We start from the raw sequence: 15,238 nt of genomic DNA, 5'->3' as shown, positions 1-15,238 counted from the left end.
CACCGATACCACTTTTTCCTTTTCTGATACCAATACCAGCTCTATACTACTCTGTACAACTTAGATAGCTATAAATCCAGATATTCATATTTGTACTTTTTATATCTTACCTCCACATGCTTTATTATTCCAATAAACAAGAAAACAACACTGCCATCAAAATGAACGACTTGGTTAACGTGTGTGAAAACGCAGAATGAGCTCATGAGGTGACTAGATGTACCAGGAATGCAGGCTTTCTAGAAATGGAGATAGCCTGGATGTTAAAGAGTCTGAAGCTTCAGGGTCGGTCAAACATAGCCTGTTGCAACTGCCTAGATCAAGTCATAAAGAATGACCATCTATTTAAAGAATACATTTACATTTACGGCATTTAGCTGACGCTCTTATCCAGAGCGACTTACAAGGTAACTCGTATTACAGAGGTGGGCCAATGTAGTGTTAGGAGTCTTGCCCAAGGACTCTTATTGGTGTAGCGCAGCGTAGTCACCCAGACTGGGAATCGGACCCCAGTCTTCCACATGGTGTGGTAGCTCACTGGCAGGTAGTGGTGTTATCTGTTGCGCCACACCAACCACCACTTGTTTCACAGGATTCATGCAGATTGTCTCAGTTTCAGACTTACATTTCCAAACAACAACAACAACGACACTTTGCTCGAAATATCCAAGAACAGCGGCCCTTGAGTTAGCCTGTCTCTGCAACTCCAAGGTTGAGAAGATTAAGGATTTCAATGCATTTAAAACTACAGAAGAGACGACAACAACTGGAGAAGTGTCATTATCTCCATTCCGCCAATCTGCGGCTTCCTTTCGCCAAAGCCATTAAAAGGCCCGCTGGATATCATCGTGTCCTTGAGAGCAAAGTCTCAGACACTTGACACAATTACTTCTCTCTCTCTTTGTCTTTCTCTCCTGAATTCCAAAACATCACCGGCTCTCAGATTACTCGTGTTCGCCGTAACAGAGGTCTCTTTCACTAGGTTTCCATTTGTGGTCGCAGCGGCGGTGAATGGGTTTCTATCCAAACAACGTTTTATCTGCTTCCCAAACCGCAGAGCACTTCAGTGGCCTAGAGGTGAGGCTACACAGAGAACTCTATCTGTCTCTCTGCTGGCATTTGATTCTGACACTGTCCTGGAAAAAAAAAAAGAATCGTCTGGCCAGAAGTCTAATTTACACAACTTTACTCTTACCCCAAATGTACTCAACGTTTGGTCACTTAATGTAATGTTGGGATGTTTGAGTGTTTTGTTAGTCCACCCTTACCGTTATTGCAGCATCCATTCTTTTCAGGAGACTCACTATCAGTGTGTTTGCAGAAAGACTTTTCCATGCCTCCAAAGGTGGAGTTATGAAAGAACAGAATTTTGAAAGGAAGAACATGCCTGAAGTCCTATAAAGTCCTAAAATCTATACGTTGTTCACATGTTCCCAACCACGTTTTCAGAACCTACCACCACCCCTCCATCTCCCTTTAACTCTGCTGTATGTCTTACACATGGCTCCACTCATCAGAAGGGGTCTGGTCTTCTAGAAGCCACCAGGGCCTCCAGCTCAAAGCCCTCCGAGTTCAAATCAAATCAAACCAAATTTATTTGTATAGAGATTTTGTGTAAAGACACGAAAATCAAGAACATAAGAAGACATGAAAACTTAAGACTCCCAGTGAGCAGCCAGTGGCAACAGTGGCAATGAAAAACCAAGAAACCTTGGGAGGAACCAAGACTCACAGGGAGGTGGGTCCCATCCTCCTCTGGTCATAACTAATAATAAATGATTGATAAAAGTCACCAAACCACCTAAACTGTTGTAGAGCTCAGGTGTGCAACATATTCTCAATCATATAACAATCATGGTGTAGTATAAGTTAATGTAGTCATGGCAGTGATGGTCAGAGTAATGAGAGTAATGATAGTTAATAGTGGTAATATAAATAGTGGCAGATAATTAAGAGTCCATTTAGGTTTTAACATGGTCAATAGACAGGTAGCAGTGATAGGAGGGTGTGCAGCTGGTCTGGCATGAGAGTTCCTCTACCTTCTCCTACAATCTCATTATCATACGCTGACGGCATGATCCAAATTCACAAATTCAGTCTTAGAAGTTCTGCTTTTTGCCGTCAAAGCAATCCACACAGCAAACCATTCAAAGATGCTGAGGTCTGGACTCGTTAGTGGTCTGAGAAACTGCCTCAGATGTTCTTTTTCCTTTTTCCTCAGGAAGAGCTTCTTAATCATCTCCACATCCTTTCAAGACCCACAGCATTGAGTCGTCTTCTCACAGCAGAAGGCTGGAGTGAAGCTTGGTTTTCTCCTCTCTCTCAAAGAGGAAAGCTTTGGGACACCTGCATATTCACAGTCTATCCTGTTTTTGTTGAAGTAGCTGTCTCTACTGTCCAGAGAAGGGTTTCAACTAGATTTTGGAGGAGCATTGCTGGGAGCCTTGGATTGCTTTCAGCGACAAGTGCATCAGTGAGGTCAGGATGTTGGATGATCTCTGACCCACCTCATCTCCCAACTCCCCAAATCATCCCAAAATTATTGGATGGAGCACCAACCGTTACGTTTGGCTTATAGAGCTGTGTCCACAAACTTTTGGCTAAAAGTCCAAAAGCTCCTTCAAGCACAGACAGTATTTGAGACCAATGGAGAGCAATGCGCCTTGTCTCAGCTGGTGTGCGGGAGAGTGACATCATCAGTGTGACCTTTCTGTGTTTGCAGCTCGAAAAGTGTGACCTGTACAGAAGTTTGAATTTTTGGTTAAAGGTTTATAGACATGGACAATTTCATTTTTCCATTTTCAAAAAAATTGCAGATATTTGTTGCTACGTGGAAACTGTTTGTCCAATCAAAAAGCTGCATACAAGCCCACATAACACAATCAGACTAAGCAATGTAGAAATGGAACGGTGCCGATATGAATTATGGGGTAAATATTCAGCAGGAAAATAATAATATTAAGAAAATCATATATATATATATATATATATATATATATATATATATATATATATATATATATATTTAAATCACATAACAAAATTGTATGCAATGTGCAACCATAAGGAGTCAGGGCAGTTCTGTAACAGTGCTAGGGTTTGGGGATTGGTTGGATCGTTTTCCAGCTCTGCTTTGGTTCTGCTGAATGTTTATTTGATGGAGGAACTTCCATATACTGAACTCTCATTTCTCAACTATTCCAAGAAGAATACAGCTTTCCATCCATTGGTGCCTTTTGGTCCATAGTTAGTTTCCGTTGTGGTTGTGGAGAGTTTTTTTGCATTGTAAATATAGCTACACCTTGTTTAAAGCATAGTTTAAGGCAAGTGCCTGCCGATTTTGGCTTTTGCACATTGCCAATCGGTGGGGTATAAGCTTCCATTACGTGCTAGCTACATTAGCACTGTAGCTCCTCTCTGAAACAAAAGAATCAAACCTTGGATCCCAAGCCTGTCTTGGCTGATCGACTGCACTGAGTACGGAGCAAATTGTGTAAATTTGAAATTCTGCCAAGCGACTGCTTTAAAATGACAAATGAGGGACTGAAGCAAAGTCTGCGTTTGTGCCACATGTTGGCACTCGGCTCAGTGCCACACTCCGAGCCGTATTGTAGCGCTTGGCGCAGAGCCTGGCACGTCTACTGAGTCACAGCGCTGAATCCCAAAGGCTCTCTTGGTTGCTCTCTTCTGCTTTTCCAGCAATCTGCCTCCACAGGTAGACTAATGACAAAGATTTGGCCTGGATGAGTCACAAACACACACACACAGAACTTGCTGACGTGACGTCGTAAACAAACCCAGCCGAGGCGGCCGCGCAAACTGCTGATGCTACCAGCCTTCCTGCCTGGAGTAATCGATAGTGACACGCGTTACACAAATGACTACGACGTTGCAGGAGCATCTCTCACTGCTAATGGTTCAGAACAGAAGGCACTGAGAGTTGAGAGTAATATCAGATGAACAGGCAGTACTGAAGTGAAATGGCATGTTTTTTTCCCCTCTCCAAATGCTCTGAGACAGACGGGTCCTGGAATGAAGAAACAGGGCTTCCGCTAACGAATGCTGCCTTGACATCTGAAAGAACCAGATTGTCGGAAGCCTTCTTGCAGCTACGGTGTCTCGAGAAGACAGCGTCTCCTCTCTGAGCAGAGGGAATCTGTACACTGTAGAAAATGTGAAGACACAATAACAACTTACTCTACTCTGTAGGGAGGCAAACAGACATGTAGAACGTATATTGAGAAATATGGACAATTATGAGTGCGCATTGCAAAGCATTAGACATATTGATTAGATACTGTCGTAATATATAGACACCCCAGATCTTTGGTCTGTGCGATTCAGGCTTGTATACAACTTGGCAACACCATAGCAACCGCCTGGGGTAACCACCTGGGTAATCACTTATGCTGCACACCCATTCTGCATTTCCTTTGGGAAATTCCTTTTTCTAGTTTACTCAAAATCCCATCTGATCCCAAATGTAGCCTTTAGCCAAGGCCTTTTGTGGTTTCTGACATTTCTGCTTCTTACTTTTCTTAAAAGTGGAGCCTCAAAAGGTGTTCTTTGTCATTAAGGCGATTAAGGCGGTGCCATGTACAACATACAGAAAGTTCCAACATGTCTTTTAACTTGCCAAGGCCAAGACCTCTGATCATGATTGGCTGGTAGTGGCTCTAGACCCAGATTATAAGGGTTTAATTGGATTGAGGAACGCAAACAACAATGGGAAATTGCAAGGAGCTCAGTGCAGCTCCATGAAGAATGATCGGAGAGGTCAGGAATGTCTCCTGGAGCCATTTCAAAACAACTGCAGGTTCCAAGATCATCCGTTCACACTGAAACTGTTCCAAACAGAAGTACGAGTTACCGGGAGGTGTAGCCACTTTGCCAAAGTCTGGAAGACACAGCTGTGTGGAAGACGAGCTCAAGAACCACTAACTACAGTCAAACGAGTTCTACATCACCATGGACTGGAGAGGCTACCATCCAGAAAAGTCCCTGCTCCAAAACCGACCCGGCAACCTCAAGAACACCGTACCAGCTGCTAAGCATGGCAGGGTGGTGGTAGTAACATGCTCTGGGGCAGTTTTGGAACTTGTGCACTGCATAAAGTGGAAGAAATAATGAAGAAAGGAGGACTACCTCAGAATTATTCAGCCATAAACTACAAGGTTGAACAGGACAATCAGGACAATGAGCCCAAAGACAAATCAATGGTGGTTGTGAAATGGAGAAAGCAGGCTAAAAGAAATCTTTTGGATTAGGCCTCCAAAGTCCTGACCTCAAATACGTGAAACATGCTCAGCTGTTGGGTCCGTGCCAGAAAACCAACCAATTTAACAGAATTCTACCAACTGCCAGAAGCTTATTGACGGCTACCAAAAGCATCTGGTCAAGGTGCAACTAGCTAAGGGTCCAAATATTAGGAGTGCTGTTTGAATAATTCCAACCCTGTGTTCAAAAAGTATTCAAAAAATAAATACTTCTGCTCCAGAAAATAACAACACTTCAGAGCAATCACTGAAAGCCCAACACTGGCATTGCAACTTCCATTCTCCACAGTAACATGCCACCTATTATGGGAAGGGACATGGGTTGGAACAGCATACACAAAGTGGAAATTATCTACCCAAACACATTTTTGGGCGGAGAGAAAGGTCCGCACGTCTATCCAGAGAGCCGACAGTGACAATAGTCTTTGGGCAGAAGGCTGACAGTGAAGTGGGCCAAGTGCCCTACACTGCCCTCCATCTCTCCCATACACACACACACACACACATTCGCTATCCTCCTCCAGCAAGAACAGGTCTTCCCGACGTGACCCTAATCACCGTGGGGCGACAAACAGAGGCACTGCGAGAGACAAGCACAGAAGGAGAAGGAGAAGGAGCCCTCCTCCTTTTCTTCCTCATTTCAAGGAAGCTGACGGGGGTGTAGACAGGCCTGTTCTTCCAGGGAAGGGATCAGAGGTGAATCATGGGAAATTAAGGAAGACAGAGCCCGTGCTGTCCACGTGACCTGTAGATCACCTCGGAAACACGATGGATGGAGCTAGGCTGCGTTAAGAGTTTCAACATCGAGCCCCGGAGCTGTTACAGCTTCTACAGTTGCATTACGGCCTGCTTTCCTTACATTAGCCAACTGATCTCAGCCCAGTTTTGCAGTTAAGGGCGTTTTCATGTCAAATCTGGGCTTCTTTAAGGGAGGTGACCATTATCGCTGGTTTGCTTTCACACAGAAGAATTTCCAAACGAAGCGTGGAGCAATTGCGCAGTCTCGACTGTCACTTTTTCTGTGCACATTCTAGCAAAATGTTGGAACCTAGGTTCATCTGTTTATCGCTGTTCCTTATTTTCCTTCATTCAAACATTCACTTTTCTGGAGTCACTGCATTTCACCATGCAGGTATACCTCAAACGAGAAGCCCTGCTCGTAGGAGAAGGTTTTCATGCAGTGCCGGGAGAGGATAGCTACCACACCTGCAGCGGACCAGGCCAGAGTCTGCTTGCGGCAAACCCCAGACCACCAAATTCAGCAGGACCAGAGATTGGTTCTCTGGGCCAGTCCCAGCTTTAAAAACAGCTTTCACACTTGATCAAATGTACTGAACTCGTGGAGCGGGTGGTCTCGGGCCCGGATAAAACACCTTAAAGGAATCCTTCTCTAGCACAATCGGTGTGAGCTGCAATGGGATGGAATGTGCTGATGTGTATAAGCTCCACAGGACTCTTGTGAACCTGTGGCTTTGCTGGGTTATCGAGCCTCCCAATGTGTTGAGGAAAGTGCCAAGTGGCCCACCACCCTAACCCCTTTCACAGTAGCCATAAAATGCACTTTTCTGTTCACCTGTTTTAGAAATGACACCTTCAAGCTCTACTGAAGTTTGCATCTGACCACATGGACAAAGCAAAAATCCTTCTGGTGGAAAGTTTCATGATCAGACGAGACAAGGATGTTTGGAGGAGTAACAGTGAGGTATTAGGCATTCAAGCATGGTGGTGGTAGCAGCAGGCTCTGGGAAATGCTGTTTTGGAAATGGTACATTGTAAAACGTGGAGGTCTGGATTCAAGGTGTTGTTTCTTTCTGTTGAAATCTGGCTGTGAAGGGAGTTGGAGCTCAGTGCGGTTTGGTTATTCTCCTGCTCAAACACATCTACTAATCCAGCTGTCTCTCACCTATTAACCCTCCTCCTGACGAGCTGTCTGCCTGCAGGTTCTAACCCCAACCCAAATCTAACACACCTCATTACGCCAATCGAGGACTTTCGAAGACAGTACTTAGTTGGATCACAGGGTTGGAATCAAAGACTGTGGGAAGGTAGCTCTCCAAGAGCAGGCAGAGAACACTCCATTAAATTGCCCAAGCCGATAAAGAAGGCCTCATGGTTTCTGAGAACCAAACACTGCGGACATATTCATTTAATCTCTGCAGCCTGTGGAGTAATTGCCTTACTGAAATATTACACTTTTGGAAGTAATAGGGCTAAAATCTTTGAAGGAATATTGTCATTTGAGGGCTAAACTGAAAGCCTAGGCATCACGGTTCACCAATTAATCTTCATTAATCGCAGATTAGTTGAATCAGGTGTGTGTGAGTAGGAAAACAAGACCCGAATTAAATCCTCCTGCTCTAGCCCTGCATCAGTAGTCAGTATTTGACCACAGAGCTGCTCTTGGCTGAATATTTTGGGTGGTGACCCATTCAACAACCTAGTTGTGTCACTGACATGCTTAAAAAAAACAACACTTCTGTGTTGGGATTAGCTCACCTAAGAACCCATACAGCATACTATGTGGGGCCTGTGTGAGTAGCCCAACTGGGAGCCAGAAGGTTTTGTCCATGAGTTCTAAGGTGGCCTCACATATATATGGATGCCTAACATGGTCCCACCAGGGTCAGTGATGGGATCAGGAGGGGTCAAACATGGACTCTTTATCTGGGTTGTACATTGCGCATGGGGCCTACAATGGAGCCATGTGAGACTAGTATCGGTGGGCTGTATCGGGACGTCCTAATGGGTCCCAGTAGTTTGACGTATGTACAAACCCACTTAGAACCCATGCCCACCTGTAACCCACCTAGCCCATGTTCCTCCCATGTGAGCCCCACATGAGCATGTTGGCTGGAAAATAATATCACCAATGTTGACCAACACCAACGCTAACCAATGATGACTGAGGTAGGGTGTGGCTGACAGATTGTGCATAGAAGCCAAGGGCCTAAAGTGGTCAAGCTAGAGCCCACACCACATGTTTTCTCAAACACAACTTCTAAACCTGGCATTTAGCTGCTGCTGTTGAGTTGGATTAGGTGCGTTAGATCAGGAAAATGGCCAAATGAAGCTGGTCACCACCTCCCAGGACTGAAGTTGCCTGGCTCTGATCTACAGTATGTAAAAGACCTATAAGATCAGTTGATCAGTAAGTGCTGGTCACTATTCCGAAGGACTGAAGTCGATACCTGAGAGGTATCTTCATGAGGAATATGAAGTCGCCTGTCCTCGATGTGCTGTGTATAGGGGACCTATGAAATAGATAGGTCGGTTGGTGCTGGTCACCACCTCCCAGGACTGATGTCACCTGTCCCTGATGTGCAGTGCATAGAGGAACTCTAAGGCAGGTTGATCAGACGATGCTGGTCACCACCTCCCAGGATGGTTACATGTCCTTGATCTACAATATAAAGAGGAGTTAGGTCGGTTGGTGTTGGTCATCACCTCCAATGCCTGAGTTCACTTGCAGTATAAATAGACCTACTGTATATGATCATTAGAACAGACAGTGCTGGTCACAACCTCCAAGCACTGAATTCACCTGTTCTTAATCTACTGTCCTAAGGAGGACATATTAATAGGAAGATTAGTCGGTGCAGGTCACCACCTTCCTTTCTGATGGTAGATGCTGTACTTTAGACTTCAGCTGTGGAAAGAGCTACCTGTAGATCCTGTGGTGAGATTTTAGTATTGTTGGAAACTTCTTTACACATTTTGCGGTCTGCTGTTGGACTGACCTTGCAAGGATGGCCTGGCCTGGACACGTTGGCAGTTGCTGCACTTATAAATATTTTGTGGACAGTGGAATGGATGATTTATAGATCTCCTGGGATCTTTTTTCATACTCATATGCATCCACAACCTTTTTTTTAAGGTCTCAGAAAGGTTTTTGGATCTCACCATGGTAACAACACTCACCATTTACCAAGAGCAAATCCCTGATGCACAGTGTAATAAGGACCTATAAGCGAGGTAGATCTCATACAGCGGCAGATGAGTGAATGTGCGTCCTTTATGACCGATCAGAGAGTGACCCTCCTGTATCCCCCTCCCAGAGGAACATTCCTTGGTGTTCTATTTGTGCAATGTGTCCTAAATGAGCTAAGGGCAATTAGCAATAATAAAAAACAAGCAGGAGGATGGGACTCTAGTCTCTTGGCTGCTCTAGTGCAAATGGGCTTATGGACGTGAGTTACACCATCCAGGGCAGGACACTCCGCTAGGAGCGCGGTCCCGTTTGCAGAAATAATGAGGCGGCTCAGCGGGAGGCAGCTGAGGGAGAGTTCCCCTCCTCTGAATTAATGACAGGACAGAGAGTCCTGCAGTTTCTTGTAATGGCAGACAAGCATGGTGAAAACCCAGCACTGGAGCATACCATAAATTATTTAACCCAACATACATTATTTCCAGCCAGATGGTGCAGCCGCCACGTTCCTCTGACTGCGGCTCGGCCTCTGAGGTAATGGAGTGGTCGTGAAGTCTGTGATGTCAGCATAGCTGTGATGTGTGCCTTAGTTCATCATAAGCGCTGTGCTTTCTCTTCATCCGCTGACGTTGATCTCAGCCAGCTGCGGCTCCTGACACCAGTGATGTACGGTGGAGCCTACCTGGGGCTCTATGAGTATGAGGTCTTACCTGCCCTGCAAATTTAGCATGTTTAGTGACCCGGCTAATGTCCAAGCTGCCAGGCTGCAGTGACATTCTTGGCTTTGCATGCAGTTTCGTGTGTGTATTCATTTTTACACTGATTAAAAACATGACTTTGAAGTGGAAGATGATCTAGAGAACTGATCTCCAGAAGGCATGAAGATAAATTATTCTTTTCAATGTTGTAAGAAATGAAGTGTATTTCCTATTTTCCAATTTTAGAGTAAAAAAAAAAAAAACAAACGCCAAAAGTTTGGGTGCTGCAAGAGATGTGATCAGCTTGTTAGGGCTATGGCTTTATGCCACAAACCTGCTCCCAACAATCAGCAGCCAATGGCTCCTCTAGGCAGCTGCCTAGCACTCTGAACATTAATGATGATGCCCACAAAGCAGGAAAAGACTACAGGAAGATAGCAAAGCATATACAGGCAGCTGTTACCTTATTAAGAAATGGCATTTAACAGAAACAGTGGAGGTCAAGTTGAGGTCTGGAAGAGCAGGAAAACGTGCAGAGATAACTGCTCATAGTTTTTGAATGAACATCCAAACAAGCCTGGGGAATTTAGAAACATAAGGTGCAGAAGGTGCAAAATTTTATGAAAAGAACACCTCTCCAACTGTTAAGCATGGGGTGGATAGACCATGCTTTGGGTTTGTGTTGCAGCCAGTGGCACAGGGAACATTTCAGTCATTTTAGTGGTAAAGTGAAAACTGGATTCCATTTATTACAGCAAATTGTGGAAGCAAACATCCTATCATCTGTATCCTATCATCCTATCATCTGTAAAAAAACAAAACAAAACAAAAAGAAAAGCTGAGGATGAAAAGATGATGACTTCTACAGCAGAACAGTGATTCTAAACACACCTCGAAATCCACAATGGACTACCTCAAAAGGTGCATGCTGAAGTTTTTATCATGGCCCTCACCGTCTCCCAGCCTAAACATCATCAAACATCTGGAGATAGACCTCAAAAGAGCAGAGATCAAGAATCTCACAGAACTAGAAGCCTTTTGCAAAGAAGAATGGATGAAAATCCCATGACTAACAACTGAAAGACTCCTAGCTGTTACAAAGAACAGTGTTACTATGAACTGACAGGGTGACGGGTGCCCAAACGCTTGCTTCGGGCCCTTCTCCTTTTTTTTCTTTGGTATTTTGAACCTAAAAAAAAGCATGGAAATAAAAAAGTAATTGTGCTTAAAATATTAAAGGAAAGTGTCATCTTTTTGGAAATCTAGTCATTTTTTTATTTTCTGAGCTTTTTATCAGCAAAGGAACTTTTGACCAGGTGAAGAACGTCTGCCCGATGTACTCCCCTGGCCTTGTTGTTGATGAGCAGAGAGACCTGAAACTGGAAACTGTCCTGGACTTTGTAATCCTTGGTAGCTGTGACACTACATGGACAATCACTTACATTAACCGTCCCCTTACATTAACTAAATATAGGACTGGAAACTGGATTCAAGGTCCAGATTTAAAGACTATAGATGGACAGTACTGTTACATATCTGTTGCTTGCTAGCTAGCTTGTACACGAACACAGTTTTGCTTCATGAGGATTCTATTTCTGCTCTTCACCTTAGGAATGCCTTGACAAGCTTAACTATATCATGAATACAATGAAATGAACGCTATCATGATCAGCGCGGGGGAGGCTTCAGCAACTGGTGCAGCAATGACAGCAGTATGATACACTAGGAGTTAAAAGCTAACCCACCCTAAAGAACACTTAGGCACTGATATGTGTATATGCACACACACACACACACACACACACACACACACACAAACAGCTCCTCACAGGACAGCCTTTTAATGCATTGCTTCCTTCATCTTCCTTGACATGCTGCAGAAATACAGCGAGGCACGGCGATCGGTATTTACTCTGCTAGCAGCGGAGGTCTCGTAACTATAAGGGGAAACAGACAAGCATATAGCTGTCTGCCTCTCCAGGGGAAAAGTGTAGACTATGCAGAATTCCCTCTCCTTTTTTTTCGGAGGTAATATTCACCCTCCCAACATCACTTAGTCAGCAGTGCTGTCAGGACGTTACCTCTTCATCACATTTTTCCCGCTCAGCGCGCCACAATACATCTCTTGCCACCACGCGCGAATGATGGGCTACGCATTAGCACCCCACGTCTTAGCAAGCCCTTTCAGAGCCGGAGCGATATTCTCCCTCATGCTTGGGGACTGATTGGCTTTCCGTTACAATGTGAGCATAATGCAACCTGCTCCTTTTAACAAAAAAGGACAAACCCGGCAGTGTCGGAACGACCCGGGAAGCCACCGTTTGCTTCCAAGTGTTAACGCGATTACGGTGGTTTCGAGAATCGCTTGTGGACGATACATTTTACGCTTTTTTGGAGGGTTCTTTGATCTGGAGGTTGCGAACGGAGGCCTGGTCCGCTGGAGATAGTGAAGCATGCTCCGCACTAATGCCTCCTTTGTCCGGGGCTGTGGGCTCGCGACTGTAAGACGTTCGGCTGTCCCAGAATGCACTGCTCTGTTATGGGCGGCACTGTTATTTTTGTTACCTCTTTCAGAGCTAATAACCCTCACAGCTGAATCTCGGTCCTTGCGTCATGCGGAGGAGACCGAACCTTCCTCCATCTCTCTCACTCTTGCTCACTCTCTCTCTCTTTCTCTCTCTCTCTCTCTCTCTCTCTCTCCCCCCCCCCCCCAATTCTCTACCTCCCCCGTCCGCTCTCTTGCCTGCAGACTCAATAACCTCTGCTTTAATGAGAGAAGAGAACTGCTGGGATGATTTCAAGCCTAACTTTCGCGCTCCCAAGAATGCAATAATGGTACTCGAATCCGGAGCCCGTTTTAAATATTCCGTTCCTAAAAGTCCCAGCCAACTGCCGGGCCTCTGTTCTGTGTTGCTTTCAAATGACTTACAACCAAATGCTTGTGCCCAGGAGCTGTAATGACCCAAAAATGTGGACTTCAAGCAAAAAACAAGCACATCTGATGTCTTGTTGTAGGCCCGAGTCAATGGATCCTCTTAGATTATATCATATGACGATTAAGAGGCTCATCATCGCAGACTGTATTTGGGGAAGTCCTGAAATGGGAGAAATAAACAAGCGAATATGGAATGCTGTAGTTACAACAGGGACCACACACACTCTCGTACCATACAGTTCCACCTTGCTGTGGGGTTCGGTTAGAAAACTGGGTCCATGCACAGTTGGCATTCGTGATGCTCTAGCCCTTCATCCATGGTCAGTTTCTGACCACAGTGCTTCTCTTGGCTGGATATATGTGTGGTGAAGCACTCGCAAGCGCTCCCAACAACACTGCTGTGCCTGACAGAATTGTACCAGCACTGCACACATTACCATTACTGTGATAATGGTCCACCACCCAAACAACAGCGGCCCTGTGGTCAGAAACTGACCCGTGATGAATGAGGTACACTGCAGAAGATGAACTGATCTTAAAGAGCCCACATCCTGTGTTCTGCTTATATTTGACTTTATATTCCAATAAGGTCCACTTGTTCATGTGCTCTTTTTTAAATGGCTGGTTAAAACCTATAACCCATAACCCATACAAATAAACAGGCTGGTATTCTTACTGTACTGTGCTGACCGAGCATGAAAAATGCTCTGTTCTGATTGGGTGTCCTGTGTTGAGCCTCACTTAAAAGCGGTCTGGGCTGAAACTCTCCTTATAACTGCCATCTTCTACACGGGAAGTCAACTGCCAATTAACCTACCCATTCATAGCTCCCCTTAGCATCAGCCGCCACCTCTTTTCGCACTGCCACGGCATCGCTGGGCAGCCGCTATGCTTGGAGGAAAGCGCCGGGTCCAGCTAACGGGTGCCTGAGCCAGCCAACATCACAAAAGAGTAATGGGGAGAATAAAGGGAAGACAGTGCCACCTACCCTCCCGGAGAGAACATGGCCAATATAGCATGGCTTGGGATTCAGACTAATGACCCCCGGGCCATTTTTTTATAATATAAGCCCCTTAATTCTGCACCACAACCAAAAGGTGTCCTGTGTAGTAATGGAAAGGGGTAATGGAACCCTTTTTTGGGCTATGTAGAAAAATGCAGTCGATATAGAATCATTATTACCACAGAAAAACCAACAGGGTCTCGAAGTGCGCTTTAATGAACCATGTAAAGAACCATTTAAGCAAACAAATGGTTCTTTGAGTTGACGTCATGATTCTATATAGAACCATTGGCTTTACTAAATAACCTTTGTGTAGTTGAGAAACTTACCAATTTTTGACCGTTGTAAGAATATTATAACTGGTTGGTGTGGCGCAACAGATAGCACCACTACCTGCCACTGAGCTACCACACCATGTGGGAGACTGGGGTTAGATTCCCAGTCTGGGTGACTATCCCGCACTACACCAATAAGAGTCCTTGGGCAAGACTCCTAACACTACTTTGGCCCACCTCTGTAATATCTGTAACCTTGTTAAGAGCATCAGCTAAATGCCATAAATGTAAATTATAAAGTTATTTCTAAATGTTTTTAATTATTTTAGCTATTTGTTACTTATATAAGTTGTCTCATTACGCTAGCTGATCATTTTGGTTGCTTGAAGCAATATTTTTGACAAAATTATTTGACAATAAACAAAACTAGCTTGACAAGATAACAATACAGCATATTTTGTATCACAGTGTATTGTTATGTTAGCTTGTGGCTAGTCTGTCAGTTGGTGGCTAGTGTGCTAGATTCGAGCTAATGTGATATATTGTGGCTTGTGTGTTAGTGTAGGGGTGGGGCTTACACAAAAGCTAGAGTGTTAGGCCAGGGCCCTGTGTTTTAAATATTGTACTTAAATGATTTTGTAATGCATGAAGTGAAAACACCAATTCAGCAAGTGAACAGTCAGATTTTGACAGTAATGTATTACAAGCAGGTAAATGGGCAAGTGTAAGAATCTGAGCCACTTTGACTAGAACCAAATTGTAATGCTGGGAAACTCGGTCAGAGTTTTTTTTCGGGTAGGCAGTGTTCAGTACCTGCCAAAAGTGCTCTATAGAAGGACGACCAGTGAAAAGGCAACAGGATCATGAGCAACTATGGCTTACTAATGCAATCAATGCAGGCCCCACCTCACAGTTTACAGAACTTACAGAGTACCACAGGAGTCCATGCCTCAAATGGTCAGATCTGCTGTGGTGGCACAATCTACTAATATGATAGCTTATCGTTGTAAGTAAGATTTTCAACCCATCCTTATCGTCACACCCCTGCTATTCACACTTTAGACGATTCCACTTATCCAAATACCACGCTGGCCACTGACACACCAGATGGGCTGCAATGTACACC

The 15,238-nt window shown here is 44.6% G+C and overlaps 1 protein-coding gene across 2 annotated transcripts in view; it reads right to left on the bottom strand.

Moving 5' to 3' along the window:
- The window catches only part of cntnap3 (contactin associated protein family member 3), a 180,410-nt gene that overhangs the window by 53,320 nt on the left and 111,852 nt on the right, over window positions 1–15,238 (bottom strand). The gene's annotated exons all lie outside the window — the stretch shown is intronic.

This window comes from Salminus brasiliensis, chromosome 16, assembly GCF_030463535.1.
Source record: "Salminus brasiliensis chromosome 16, fSalBra1.hap2, whole genome shotgun sequence".
In the NCBI taxonomy this organism is placed as follows: Eukaryota; Metazoa; Chordata; class Actinopteri; order Characiformes; family Bryconidae; genus Salminus; species Salminus brasiliensis.
The sequence above is the reverse complement of the archived record's forward strand: the minus strand, read 5'-3'. Positions and strand labels throughout refer to the sequence as shown.